This window comes from Haemaphysalis longicornis, unplaced genomic scaffold, assembly GCF_048455015.1.
Source record: "Haemaphysalis longicornis isolate Haplotype H1 unplaced genomic scaffold, Haemaphysalis longicornis Haplotype H1 scaffold_1, whole genome shotgun sequence".
In the NCBI taxonomy this organism is placed as follows: domain Eukaryota; kingdom Metazoa; phylum Arthropoda; class Arachnida; order Ixodida; family Ixodidae; genus Haemaphysalis; species Haemaphysalis longicornis.
The window spans coordinates 134850847-134863543 of record NW_027526203.1 but is presented as its reverse complement, the minus strand read 5'-3'; positions in this window follow the sequence as shown (position 1 = coordinate 134863543).

Genomic DNA, 12697 nt, shown 5'->3' with positions numbered 1-12697 from the left:
GGGCAAGGCAGATCGCAGCAGCAATTGCGGCGCTCGACTAAGGGAACCACCCTGTGAGAGATCAATAATCACTCAATGAAGTTTTCTCCTACCACTATTACTGTCATTTTCGGAAGTAGTTCATTAACCATTTGGTTAGTGCTGCAGTCTCACTGCTGAATGATTCGGCTGAAGTATCAGGTGCAGAGATAACATCGGATGATTGAAGGTCTGTTAAGCGGGAATCCAGAGTATCCAACCTAGCGTAACAGTGTGACGAAATGTCCTAATATCAGCGACTTCTTTGGCCGTTAAAGTGTGACAGTCATGTAGTTTAAAAAGCATTTACCATCCACCAAAGCAGCGCTTGATCCATTCTTTGAACGCGTTGTGGCTCCCCGAGCATTTCCATCTTTATTGAAAGATGTAGAGGCAGTAGGTTTAGGGGGCCAGGATTAAGTTAAACATCCCCGCTGAGGAGGAGGACAAGACGACGTAAACTTTACATGGCATGAGAGCCTACATGAGAGCATATGCATGAGAGCGAAACAGTGCGGGAAGGACAACCGCGAAAAACAGCGATCATCTGAGCGAAAACACTTGGCATGTTCAAGGTAACATACCTGCGCAATAAAGGCGAAGCGGGTGAGCAATCTACCAGCGCTGCTTCAGCCTAGCCTAATGACCAGGGAGACAAACTCCGGAGGCTTTATACTTTTTGTTGGAGACGTAACAGAATGGCAACTGTTGATGATTGGCTGGTCGAGTTGGTCTTCCGCATGGAACACCCTGGCAATGAAGTCGCAGGACACGCCATGGTAGTCACACGCGCGCGTGACAAAGTAGACCATGCGGCAACGGTCAATAGTGTCCGTGAAGAAGTTCCCAAACAACAATGAAGCATCTCTGGTCTGCAAATGCTTGAAGCGGGCCGATACGTAGGAGCATACCTCGGCAAACTTGGTACGGCTCACTCAAACTCACTCACAAATTTATTTTCGAATCACCACTCGCTCAAACTCAGACTTATTGCTGAGCAGCACATCTTCGCTCACTCAAACTCAAACTCACAGTGAGCACAAAACTCAGAGCGCACTCAAACTGAAAACTCAAAATGTACCCAAACTCAAAATGTACTCAAAAGTCAAAATGTACTGAAACTCAAAATGTGCAAGAACTCAAAATGTACTAAAACTCAAAATGTACTCAAAGCGCAAACAGTACTCAAACTCAAAATGTACTCAGTACTCAAAATTTACTGAAACTCAACATGTACTCAAAACTCAAAATGTGCTGAAACTCAAAATGTACTCAAATTCAAAATGAACTTAGAACTCAAAATGGACTGAAAACTCAGAATGAATTCAGAACTCAAATGGACTCGCAACTCCCTCGTGCTAGTAATTTACTCCCGCTCAGGTGGAGTCTGATTCCATTACCATTCAGAGTTTTAAAATTCACGCGTGGTAAAAATATTACGGATGGAGATTCGTGAGCTCAAACTCTTGCATTCGGTACGACATGATACCGTAACTACTGTGAGGTCGGAAACAATTTTCGTTGCAGATTTAATACAGCTATACCTGCTGGCCATGATGATTAGCGCTGCTTGCAAGCAATTCTACGTATATATTAAATACCAAACTCTTGATGTAGGCTCCGTGTTCGTGTTCATGACAGAGGTGGTCCAGACTCGATAGTGTGTTGGAGCCCTGGGGGAAACAAACATTGGGCGAGGGGACGTGCGCTCACTGCTCAGGTGATTTACATCGAAGCTGCTTTGGGTTACGTTCCCGTGCATCCTTCCTCTGCATTTTGCCTTGTGTCAAAGCGAACTGTCCCCCCGAATCTCTCAAGCGCGAGGCGTTCATGGATAAGCCTTTGTTTTTTTAAGCGCAGCATTCTTTGCCGAGTACCTCCTCCCTCTACCCCGGCCGGATCGTGTAACGCCCTGCATTTCCAAAAAAATGCAGATATCATGGAAGTTCAACCTGCATTCATTATTAAAGCGTAAATTTAGATAATTGGTCCAGACGTCCAGGCGGCATCGAAAATGGGTAAGTGTCAGTTATTCGGTACAAAACCAGCGACAACTTCAACGGGGCTTTAAAGAGAACGTTCAAAGCGTCCGAGAGCTGTAAGATTTGCCGATAAATTCTATCCGCAACTCAATAAGGCGGCGGGCCACCCCACACGCGCTTTGACCTGACGGGGGTTGCCTGTGAGGCTACGTTTCGCCGTGCCAGCGGGACGCCCGACTTTTCGTCCTCAATTGATGTTTATTTTCTTAATTGTGGGTAGGTTGCCGTCCTTGCCTTTACTTGGCGATGTACAGAAGCTAATCGTCCGGGCGTGATTACGCCGTCGTTGGCTGCACCAACAATTCGCGTTAGAGCAAACTGCTCATGCAACAAACGTGTGAAGCGCACCACGACAAAAGAAATGTCTGCATGTGCGGAACGTATTCGCTGCACAAATTTCCTGCGCCCCGGGAATCGGTGGTCGTGCTGAATCGGAAAGGCTTCGAAACAAGCAAATTTGCCAGAATACGTACGGTCGTATGCTGCTTCCGGAAGCGCTGCTTATTCACCCTCAAGTTCAATCCCTACCGCACGTTTCTGTTCTCTGGAGGTGTGTTCTGTTTATCTCATCGACGGGAAGCCGACAAAAATCATCCGGACACCTATGCTGCAGCTCGAGTATGCGAAAAAGTTGAGCCGAAAGCGAAATAAAAGCGTCGCGGTGGCGGAGAACGCACGACCCTGTTCGGGGTTTCCACCCGCCGCTGAAACGCTACAGTTCTTTTAAGCAAAGAAACGGCCGTGAAATATTGGCGTATCAAATAAGTTGACCCTGTTTGGCAGCAGGAAAGATTGTTATGCGGCGGCAAATATTTTACTTTTATGAGCATGTGCGTCTACGACCTCTACAGTTAAAGGAGTATTTCAGGGCCTTGTTTAACAACCAATTCAGTATGAGGTATGGGAGCGCGTATTAAATGTCTTCACGTTCGCGCACCGACAGCCGCAAGCCATGCTTCGAAATTTGCACCATCGCGCGCGCGATCGGAGGCATTCACTCATTGCGCCAACCCACTTACTTCTTAGCGTATACGTAGGAGGCATATCAGGCCAATAGTTCCTAAGTTGTTTCGTGGGAATGTTGAGTGCTGCAATGTATCAAACCAACCGCGCTTTCAAGATGGCCTGCCATCAATTAACGAGCACAATTATATCTATGGAGACTGAATACATTTGCTGATTGCGCCAACCCACTTACTTTTTAGCGTATATGAAGGAAGCATATCAGGCCAAAAGTTCCTAAGTTGTTTCATGGGAACGCAGGCTTGTTGACGGATATTGAGTGCTGCAATGTATCGAACCAACCGCGCTTTCAAGATGGCCTGCCATCAATTAACGAGCACAATTATATCTATGGAGACTGAATAAGACTTTTTAGTTAACTGGTCATTATTCAGTGCCATGATTTCCGATGGTTGCATCCGATCCACCTTCATTCACCGAGACAAATATTTTGAAATCCTACACGCCCTATCGGCATCACTTTGACTTTTAACCCAATCTGTGACTATTATGATATAATGATGATAAGGAGGACGCATTTCTTTATTTATTCCACGCGATTTCCTTCATCGAGACCTATAAGTTGATACCCAACAACCCCTATTGGCGTCCCTTTAAATTTTCACTCAATCTAGGACTCACCGCGACTATCTCATAACAATACCCAGAAACCGTTTTTATATTTGTCCCACGTTATTCCCCTCAACGAGACAGTTAATTTGATACCCCGCACACCCTAGCAGGATCATTTGGAATTTTAATCAAATCTGACTAACCATGACTCTATGGCTGTAACCAGAACGCATTATTTATATCACCCACGTGATTCCCCAAATTGAAACCTTGAATTTGATACCCGACATTCTTTAACGGCCTCACCTTGAATTTTAACCCAATCTATGACTCTCCATGACTATCTCATAATTAGAACCACGAAGCCTTTTTTATTTGTTCCACGTGATTCCCCTCATCAAGATTGCAAATTTGATACCCTACACGCCCGAGCGGGGAGGGGGTCACTTGGAATTCTAACCAATATAAGATGGTATATATAAGACTATATAAGGCTACGACAATATATGATTATAACCGAGTAGGATTTTTGTATTTGTCTCACGTCCTTCCCCTCATCGAGACCATTACTTTGATACCCAACACATCCTACTGGCATCAATTTGAATGTTAACCCACACAATGACTAACCATGACTATGTTGTGATATAGCCATACCACATTTTTGCCCCATGTGATTACTCTCATCGCAAGCTTCAATGTGGTGCCCCGCACACCCTAGTATCGTCATTTTGAATTTTAACAATTTATGACCCATTGTTACTATGTCATATAATATAATGAGGAAGCATTTCTGCATTTCTCCCACGTGATTCTCCTCATCGAGACCTTTAATTTCATACGCCACACGCCCTAGTGCTATGAATATGAATTCTAACTCAATCTACAACTAGCCATGACAGGTCATAATATAACCATAACGCATTTTTGTCCCGCGTGATTCCCCTCATCTAGACCTTGAATAGGATTCCCCACACGCCCTCGCGGCATCATTTTAAATTTTAACCCAGTCTGTGACTTATTATGACTGCCTGATGACTATACACAGGAAGAATTTTTTAATTTACCTCGCGTGATTCCTTTAATCGGGACCTTTAACTTGATACCTTACACGCCTTAGCGGCATCAGTTTGAATTTTTACACAATTTATCTCATAATGCGGTCATTATTCTATCCAAACGGTCGCCGCCCAGTCAATTCAGTTGGCAACTCATTTGAAACAGTGTAGAGGACAGCCGACGCCCCTTCTCCCCGGCGCTCACCTCTTATTGACCCTAGCAAACCAAGCCGTTAACAGAAGCATGCGAACAACCAGCAAGCAAGCGCCGCCTGTGTTTTCCCACCACCCTCTCCCACCTTCTTAAAGGATCCATTACACAAAAGGTGAGATAACTCTTTTTTATAACCTCACCAGTCGATTTCATACACACGCCCAGCCGCTAAATCAAATACCCCGCCCCCACCTGCCTACCAACCCATCATGCGCATTGCGAATGCTGGCGTACCCGCAGGTAACCTAAATTGCGAGCCCAAACCGACACATGAAACTTAACCGCCAACCATAGCTGCCTCCTAGGCTACTCAGATGTACTCGGAACTCAAAATGAACTCAAAACTCATATATACTCAAATTCAAAAGGTACTCAGTACTCAAAATGTACTCAAAATCAAAATTAACTCAACACTCAAAATGTACTCAAACTCAAAATGTACTGAGTACTCAAAATGTACTCAGACCCAAAATGTACTCAAAACTCGAAATATACTCAAACTCAAAATGTACTCAGAACTCAAAATGTTCTCAGAACTCAAAATGTACTCAATCTCAAAATGGACTCAGAAGTGACTCGGTCTCAGGCATACTCAAACTCAGTCGGGCTCAAACTCACTCAAGCTCAAACTCACCATGTCACCCTAGCCTCGAGCTCGTGAGTTTGAGTCCAAATGAATCTGAGTGAGTGCATTCATGAGTGAGTCCGCCTAACTCTGCGCAGGAGTGTTGATTAAGGGCAGCCAGGAATCCCAAGTGCTGCGGAATTAAGGCGAAGCGCATAAGCATTCTTCCGGCGCTGCTGCTTCTGACAAGCTCACCTGATGGGACGGTCGTCGTTCATTCGATGCACCCGTGGCAGGATGTGGGTGGCTTGGAACCCCGTTGCTGAAACTTCGACCGGGATCGACGCCGTTGTACAGTCGATGGGGTAGTACGCTTGCTGCCAGGCGCAGAGGAGTCACGTGGAAGCTTTTTAAAGGAGCCAGGCGGATCAAGGTTTTGGGGAGCTCCTCATCATTGCGCTTGCGGTTTCGGCAACGGTCTCACCATTCCTGACGCTGTCGAAGGACGAAAGAGGTGCGGTACCGTTGTTGGCAGACCGCATCACCAGTGCGCACTTCGCCCTTGATGCACTCATGACCTTCCATTACATCCACCCATCTCTGTACCCTACTTCGGCCTGCTGCTTATGTGCTGGTCACGCCACACTATCCCCCATTATCTGGGCTTGCCCGAAAAACCCCTTTCCCGAAATACCCTCCCAGGAAAGGTGAGAGGCCGCGCTGCGCAGCTCGGAGCCGGACCTACAGGCCCGCTTGGTAGCCAGGGCTGCCGAGGTCGCTCATCAGTTCACGCTGACAGCCATCAACGCGATCTAAGCACCAGCATCGCTTTCATGATGCATATTCGCTGATATTCCTAAAAAAAAAGTTTATTCTCTCTCTCTCTCTCTCTCTCTCTCTCTCTCTCTCTCTCTCTCTCTCTCTCTCTCTCTCTCTCTCTCTCTCTCTCTCTCTCTCTCTCTCTCAATTGCGTTGACCAGGCCGCACGCGGCGCAGTAGGCTCGGTGAGGATACGGGCACATGGCGACTGAGTGTCTCAGCTTGTCGCAGGCCGAGAAAACCTCGTCCTTGCGCTTGTAAACGTAGCACCCAGGGATGGTGTCCTCGTAGTCGATGAATTCAGGTAGCCAGCTGCCAGAAAAAGAGTCGAGGACTTAGTTGGGCTGTGGAATATGAGAAGCATGCAGAGCGGCGGGATAACAATGCAGTGAGTTTGTCTCCTGTGCAGTAGTTAGGTGGGATCCCGTGGATAACTTCCTTGACAGTGTTTTCTGGGCAAGCGATTTTTTCTGGACGAGCGAAAAACACCGCGTCTGCGAAGGTGATGAACGGGATGCGGGCGTACTTTTGTGCTCTGTCAGGAACTGGAGGGCGCCTAACGATAAGGTTGTGTACCAGGTTTGAGTTAGGATGGTCTCCCCGCGTCTCGAGAAGCGTCAGACTTCAACATGGCGTAAGGCGGGGAGGGTAGTCCCTGAATAACTGGCGGAGTTTAGCCCATCCCGACGGCGGATCACACTTTTCATGTCGTCCTTAGGAATGGGGGTCCGTCGTTATTTCCGCAGTGTTTTTGGAGGTGGCGGAACCCCACAATTTAAGGGGGAGTGGAAAAGTATGTCGGAAAGTGCTGAGGGTGTCGTACCTAGGTGTGATGAACTGGTAGCGGTGGGGGTGGCAAGTTTTATATACAATTTAGCATTATCAACAGGTTACTTTCCGAAGCTCATGCAAATTTCAAAGCTTGTAGTGCTTTTTAAAGGTGGTGATAAAAATGATATGTCCAACTATAGACCCATTTCTATTCTGCCGGTTTTTTCAAAATGATTGGAAAAAGTAACCCATAAAAGACTCGCCAACTTTTGTAACAAATTCGAACTAATAAGCCCAGCGCAGTATGGCTTCCGTCCCAAAAGGTCCACCGAAACAGCTCTGCTAATGCAAAAAGAAATAAACCTTGACGCACTAAAAATAAACAACTGTGTATGGGTCTATTTGTAGACTTTTCGAAGGCTTTTGACCACCTAAATCATCAGAGCGTCCTAAAAATTACAGTTATATGGCATCCATGGCATCGCGTCTGCTATTCTTAAATCATATTGTCACGAAGCCAAGGACGGCGCGGTTGTCTTGAAGGAGAAACAAGTTTATTGGAGCGAACTTGTGCTTCCCTAACAACTCAAAAGAATGGCTCAGTGGCTAAGGTGTTGCGCTGCTGAGCACGAGGTCGCGGGTTCGATTCCCGGCCGCGGCGGCCGCTTTTCTGATGGAGGCGAAAAGCAAAAACGCCCGTGTGTACGAGATTTCGGCGCACGATAAAGATCCCCAGGTGGTCAAAAGTAATCCGGAGCCCTCCACTACGGCGCGCCTCATCGCCTGCGTTGCGTCGGCGCGTTAAACCCTACAATCAATCAATCAACAACTCAAAAGAATACAGAGGCGGCGAAGCAGCGGTCAACAAAGTGACTTGCGTCGGCGAGCGTCGCAGAATCGGAATGCCCCGGCGTCTGCTCTGCAGGCTTTTTATCTTTCGGCGCGCGTGGTAGATGCAAGAAGATTATTCCGGGCTGTTCACGTAAATCGGAATGCTCTCCCTATCAGAACAGATAACACATGCGGCACAGAAAGAAGGAATGGAACACGCGCTTCCCTTGGCACGGAGATAACACAGACCAGCGCAGCCGGGTGGTAAAAGCAAAACACAAATAAACAAACCCAATGCATGGTTCGCGGCATTACCCCCCCCCCCTCTAAGAGTGAATCGCCGCGATGCTAACATAAGCGACAGTCCGAAAACAAAAATAAAAATCAATGTTCGTCATCGTCCGTAGAAAGGTTTTAAGCGAACCACGTGGACGACTTCGGGCCGCGTACGTCGTCGTGATGTGCCGGAGTCACCATCAGGGATCACTTCGTAGGTAAGTTGGCCAACACGTCGCAGAATCTGGTAGGGTCCGAAATACCGTCGCAGAAGTTTCTCACTAAGTCCGCGTCGTCGGATGGGAGTCCAAACCCACACACGATCCCCTGGTTGGTACTCGGCGTCTCGGCGTCGGAGGTTGTAGCGGCCGGCATCCACCAGCTGCTGGTCCCTTATACGAACTCGAGCGAGCTCGCGGGCCTCCTCCGCACGTTGAAAGTATCCTTGGACGTCGGCGTTGAGGCCATCGTCTTCTACATTCGGAAGCATGGCGTTGAGCATCGTAGTCGGTCGTATTCCGTAGACAAGCTCGAACGGTGTCATCTGCGTAGTTTCCTGCGTCGCTGTATTGTACGAAAACGTGACATAGGGGAGGACTTCGTCCCAAGACTTATGTTGAACGTCGACGTACATGGACAGCATATCCGCAATTGTCTTGTTCAGACGTTCCGTTAGTCCGTTCGTTTGGGGGTGGTACGCCGTCGTTCTTCGGTGATCCGTGTTGCTGTAGCGTAAGATTCCTTGCATCAGCTCCGCGGTAAAGGCCGTTCCGCGGTCCGTGATTAGGACTTCAGGGGCTCCATGTCGCACCACAACTTGGTTTATAAAGAACTTGGCGACTTCTTGTGCAGTCCCCCGCGGAAGAGCGGCGGTCTCTGCGTAGCGCGTCATGTAGTCTGTCGCTACGACAATCCACTTGTTCTCCGATCGTGACGTCGGGAACGGGCCTAGAAGGTCCATTCCAATCTGTTGAAAGGGCCTCGACGGGACGGTGATCGGTTGCAGAAGTCCGGCGGGTCTTGTTGGCGGCGTTTTTCGTCGCTGGAAGTCCCGGCAACTGAGAACGTAGTGGGTGACGTCGGATGTAAGGCGGGGCCAGAAGTACTTCGCCTTAATTTTTGCAATAGTGCGAGCTGTGCCGAGATGTCCGGAAGACGGGTCGTCGTGGGAAGCTTCCAAAATTTCGTCACGAAGGTCTGCGGGGATGACAAGTTGATAATTCGTTCTTGTTCTGGGGCTGAAATTCTTTTTCAGGAGGACGGAGTTTTTCAGGCTGAATGCTGGTAAGTTACGCTTGAACGCTCTAGGCACGGCGACGTTTCGTCCTTCGAGGTAGTCGATCATTACGCGCAAGTCGGGGTCGGCACGCTGCTGGGCGGCTAGGTCGCTCTCCGTAACAACCCCGAAGAACGCACTGTCTTCATCGGAGTCTTGTGGTGGTGGGTCGACAGGGCAACGGGACAGGCAGTCGGCGTCGGAGTGTTTCCTGCCGGATTTGTAGACGATTGTAACGTCGAACACTTGCAGGCACAAACTCCACCGCCCAAGACGGCCAGAGGGGTCCTACAAATTGGCGAGCCAACACCGCGCATGGTGGTCTGTTACAACGTTGAACGGTCTGGCATACACGTATGGGCGAAATTTTGAAATGGCCCATATAATAGCCATGCACTCTTTTTCGGAGGCAGAGTAGTTTTTCTCCTCCTTCGACAGACCACGGCTGGCATAGGCGATTACGTTTTCGCACCCGCTTTGTTTTTGGATAAGGATGGCACCCAAGTCTATATCACTGGCGTCCGTGTGTATTTCCGTTTCAGCGTTTTCGTCGAAATGAGCGAGCACGGGCGGGCTTTGCAGGTGTTTTTGCAGCTCGCAGAATGCCTTTTCTTGGTCGTCTTCCCAGCTGAAAGCGGTGCTATCTTTCGTCATGCGCGTGAGCGGCTCTGCAATGCGTGCGAAGTTTGCGACGAAGCGCCGGTAGTATGCGCACAGTCCAAGAAATCTGCGCACGCCCTTCTTATCTTTCGGCCTTGGGATGTTTGCTATGGCTGAAGTTTTCGCCGGGTCAGGCAGGACTCCCGCGGCGTTGACGATATGGCCCAAAAACTTCAGTTCCTCGTACGCGAAGCGGCACTTTTCAGGCTTCAGCGTTAACCCCGACGTACGGATGGCCTCGAGTACAGACTGCAACCTTGCGAGGTGTTCGTCGAAAGTCCGGGAGAATACCACAACGTCGTCGAGGTATACGAGGCAGGTGTGCCACTTCAGGCCAGCTAGCACAGTGTCCATGACTCTTTGGAACGTTGCTGGTGCCGTGCATAGCCCAAACGGCATCACCTTGAACTCGTATAGGCCATCCGGGGTTATGAATGCAGTCTTTTCTCGATCTCTCTCGTCCACTTCAATTTGCCAGTAGCCTGTCTTCAGATCCATCGATGAGAAGTACCTCGCATAGCAAAGGTGGTCGAGGGCGTCGTCGATTCATGGCACGGGATACACGTCCTTTTTGGTGATCTTGTTCAATCGCCGGTAGTCAACGCAGAACCTCAGTGTGCCGTCTTTCTTCTTCACGAGTACGACCGGCGCAGCCCACAGACTTTTCGATGGCTGTATAATGTCGTCGTTGAGCATGTCGTCGACTTGAGTCCGGATGGCTTCGCGCTCGTGGGAAGAGACGCGGTACGGTGACTGTCGGGTAGGTCGGGCTCCATCCTCGGTTATTATCCGGTGCTTCGCCAGAGGTGTTTGACGTAACTTTGAGTTCGACGAAAAACACTCGCTCTAGCGACGCAGCAAAGCCAATAACTTGTTCCTTTCATCCTGCGGTAGCGCCGGATTCACGTCGAAGGGGTGCGGAAGCTTGAAGGTATCGTCGGGTGCGCGTTCAAAGTCGGCGACTGCTAACACGTCACTTGCTTGTTGCGTTTCTTCGACGAATGCAATTGCAGCGCCCTTGTTTAAATGCTGGTGCTCCTCGGTGAAATTGGTGACCAAAACGTGGGATTTGCGGTGCGTAAACCGCGCAATGACTCTTGCGACAGACACACCGCGGTCAAGAAGCAACCTTTGGTCACTCTCCACGATAGCGTCGACGTCAGGAGCAGCACCTTCACAGTAGACGGTGATCATCAAGCTTGCACGGGGTGGCAGGGTGACGTGATCATCGCCGATCCTTACAGCTGCACGGTGTTCGGGGTTCGATTCCGGCGTCATGGAGTGGTCGGAGGAAAAAGTTATCGACTTCTTCTGCAGATCGATTATTTCGCCGTTGTCCGTCAAAAAGTCCATTCCGAGAATTACGTCGCGGGAGCAGTTGGGCAAAACGACGAACACCGCAGGGTACGTCGTGCAGTCTATGGTGACGCGCGATGCGCACGTTCCACTTGGCGTCACGGGGTGGCCTCCTGCTGTGCGTATGTGCGGACCGTCCCATCTGGTCATAACCTTCTTCACCTTAGACGCAAATGGTCCGCTCATTACGGAGTAGTCGGCTCCCGTGTCTACGAGGGCGACTACATCAAAGCCGTCGATGGACACGTTGACGTCGGATGCCGCCTTCTTCGCATTCCGGGTGCGTCGGGGCGTCGCATCTCGGCTTGTGCGTGTTGACGGTCGGGCACTGTGCGTCGTCGTTGTCGTCGTCTTCTCAGCGGGCGTCTCGGTCAGGTCGGGTACGCGTCGCGGCGTATAGCTGTTTGTCATGTTCGGGAGTCTCGTCAGGTCTGGGTCGGGTCGTCGGGATGAGGGCATGTTGTGAGTCACTGTCTTCCGCGAGTCGTTGCGTCGTTGGAGGGTTTTCATTTTTCCGCGATCATGCAAATTTACCTACAGAAGTTGCTGCTTTTAGTTTCCCCCGCGTGGGCTGGGGGACCTTCCACTGGCGAAGTCAGCATTGCTACGGCGGTTCGGCGATTGGTACGGGTAGGGCGATGGCAAGCGGTTGAAACGGGATGGGCCACGGCTGGTTTCAGATAGATACTGGTCGATCTCACGTGGTCGTTGGCCAGGGAGAGGGCGAGGTGCGTCGACGGAGAAACCACCCAGTCCGAGTCTCTTGTATGGGCAGTGACGTAGATGTGGTCGGCCTCTCCGCAGTGGTAGCACAGAGGACGATTATCGGGAGTTCGCCATACGTCCGTCTTCCTCTGCGTCTGGTTTCGGGCTAGCGGGGGTCGGGCGGGTGACAGTGGGCGGCGGTACGGCGGGGCCTCTTGACGGCGTGTTGGAGCAGGGCGGGGTCGACGAACAGCCGCAGAGTAGGTCATAGCCTCGGGCTCGCGGGGTGCTTCGGACGGCACAGAAGTTCACAACGCCTGCTGTACTTCTTCCCGGATCACGTCGGTCAGTGAAGTGACTTGAGGTTGTGGTGTCGTCGTCGGGAAAAGTTTCCGCGGCTCCTCCCTTACCACTGCGCGGATGGTGTCGCGTAGTGAGTCGGAGTTAATAGCGCTGGCACCAATCGTCTCCGAAACCAGCGCATTGATTGGGCGGTCGTACTGCCTCGTTCGGATTTCGAGCGTCTTCTCC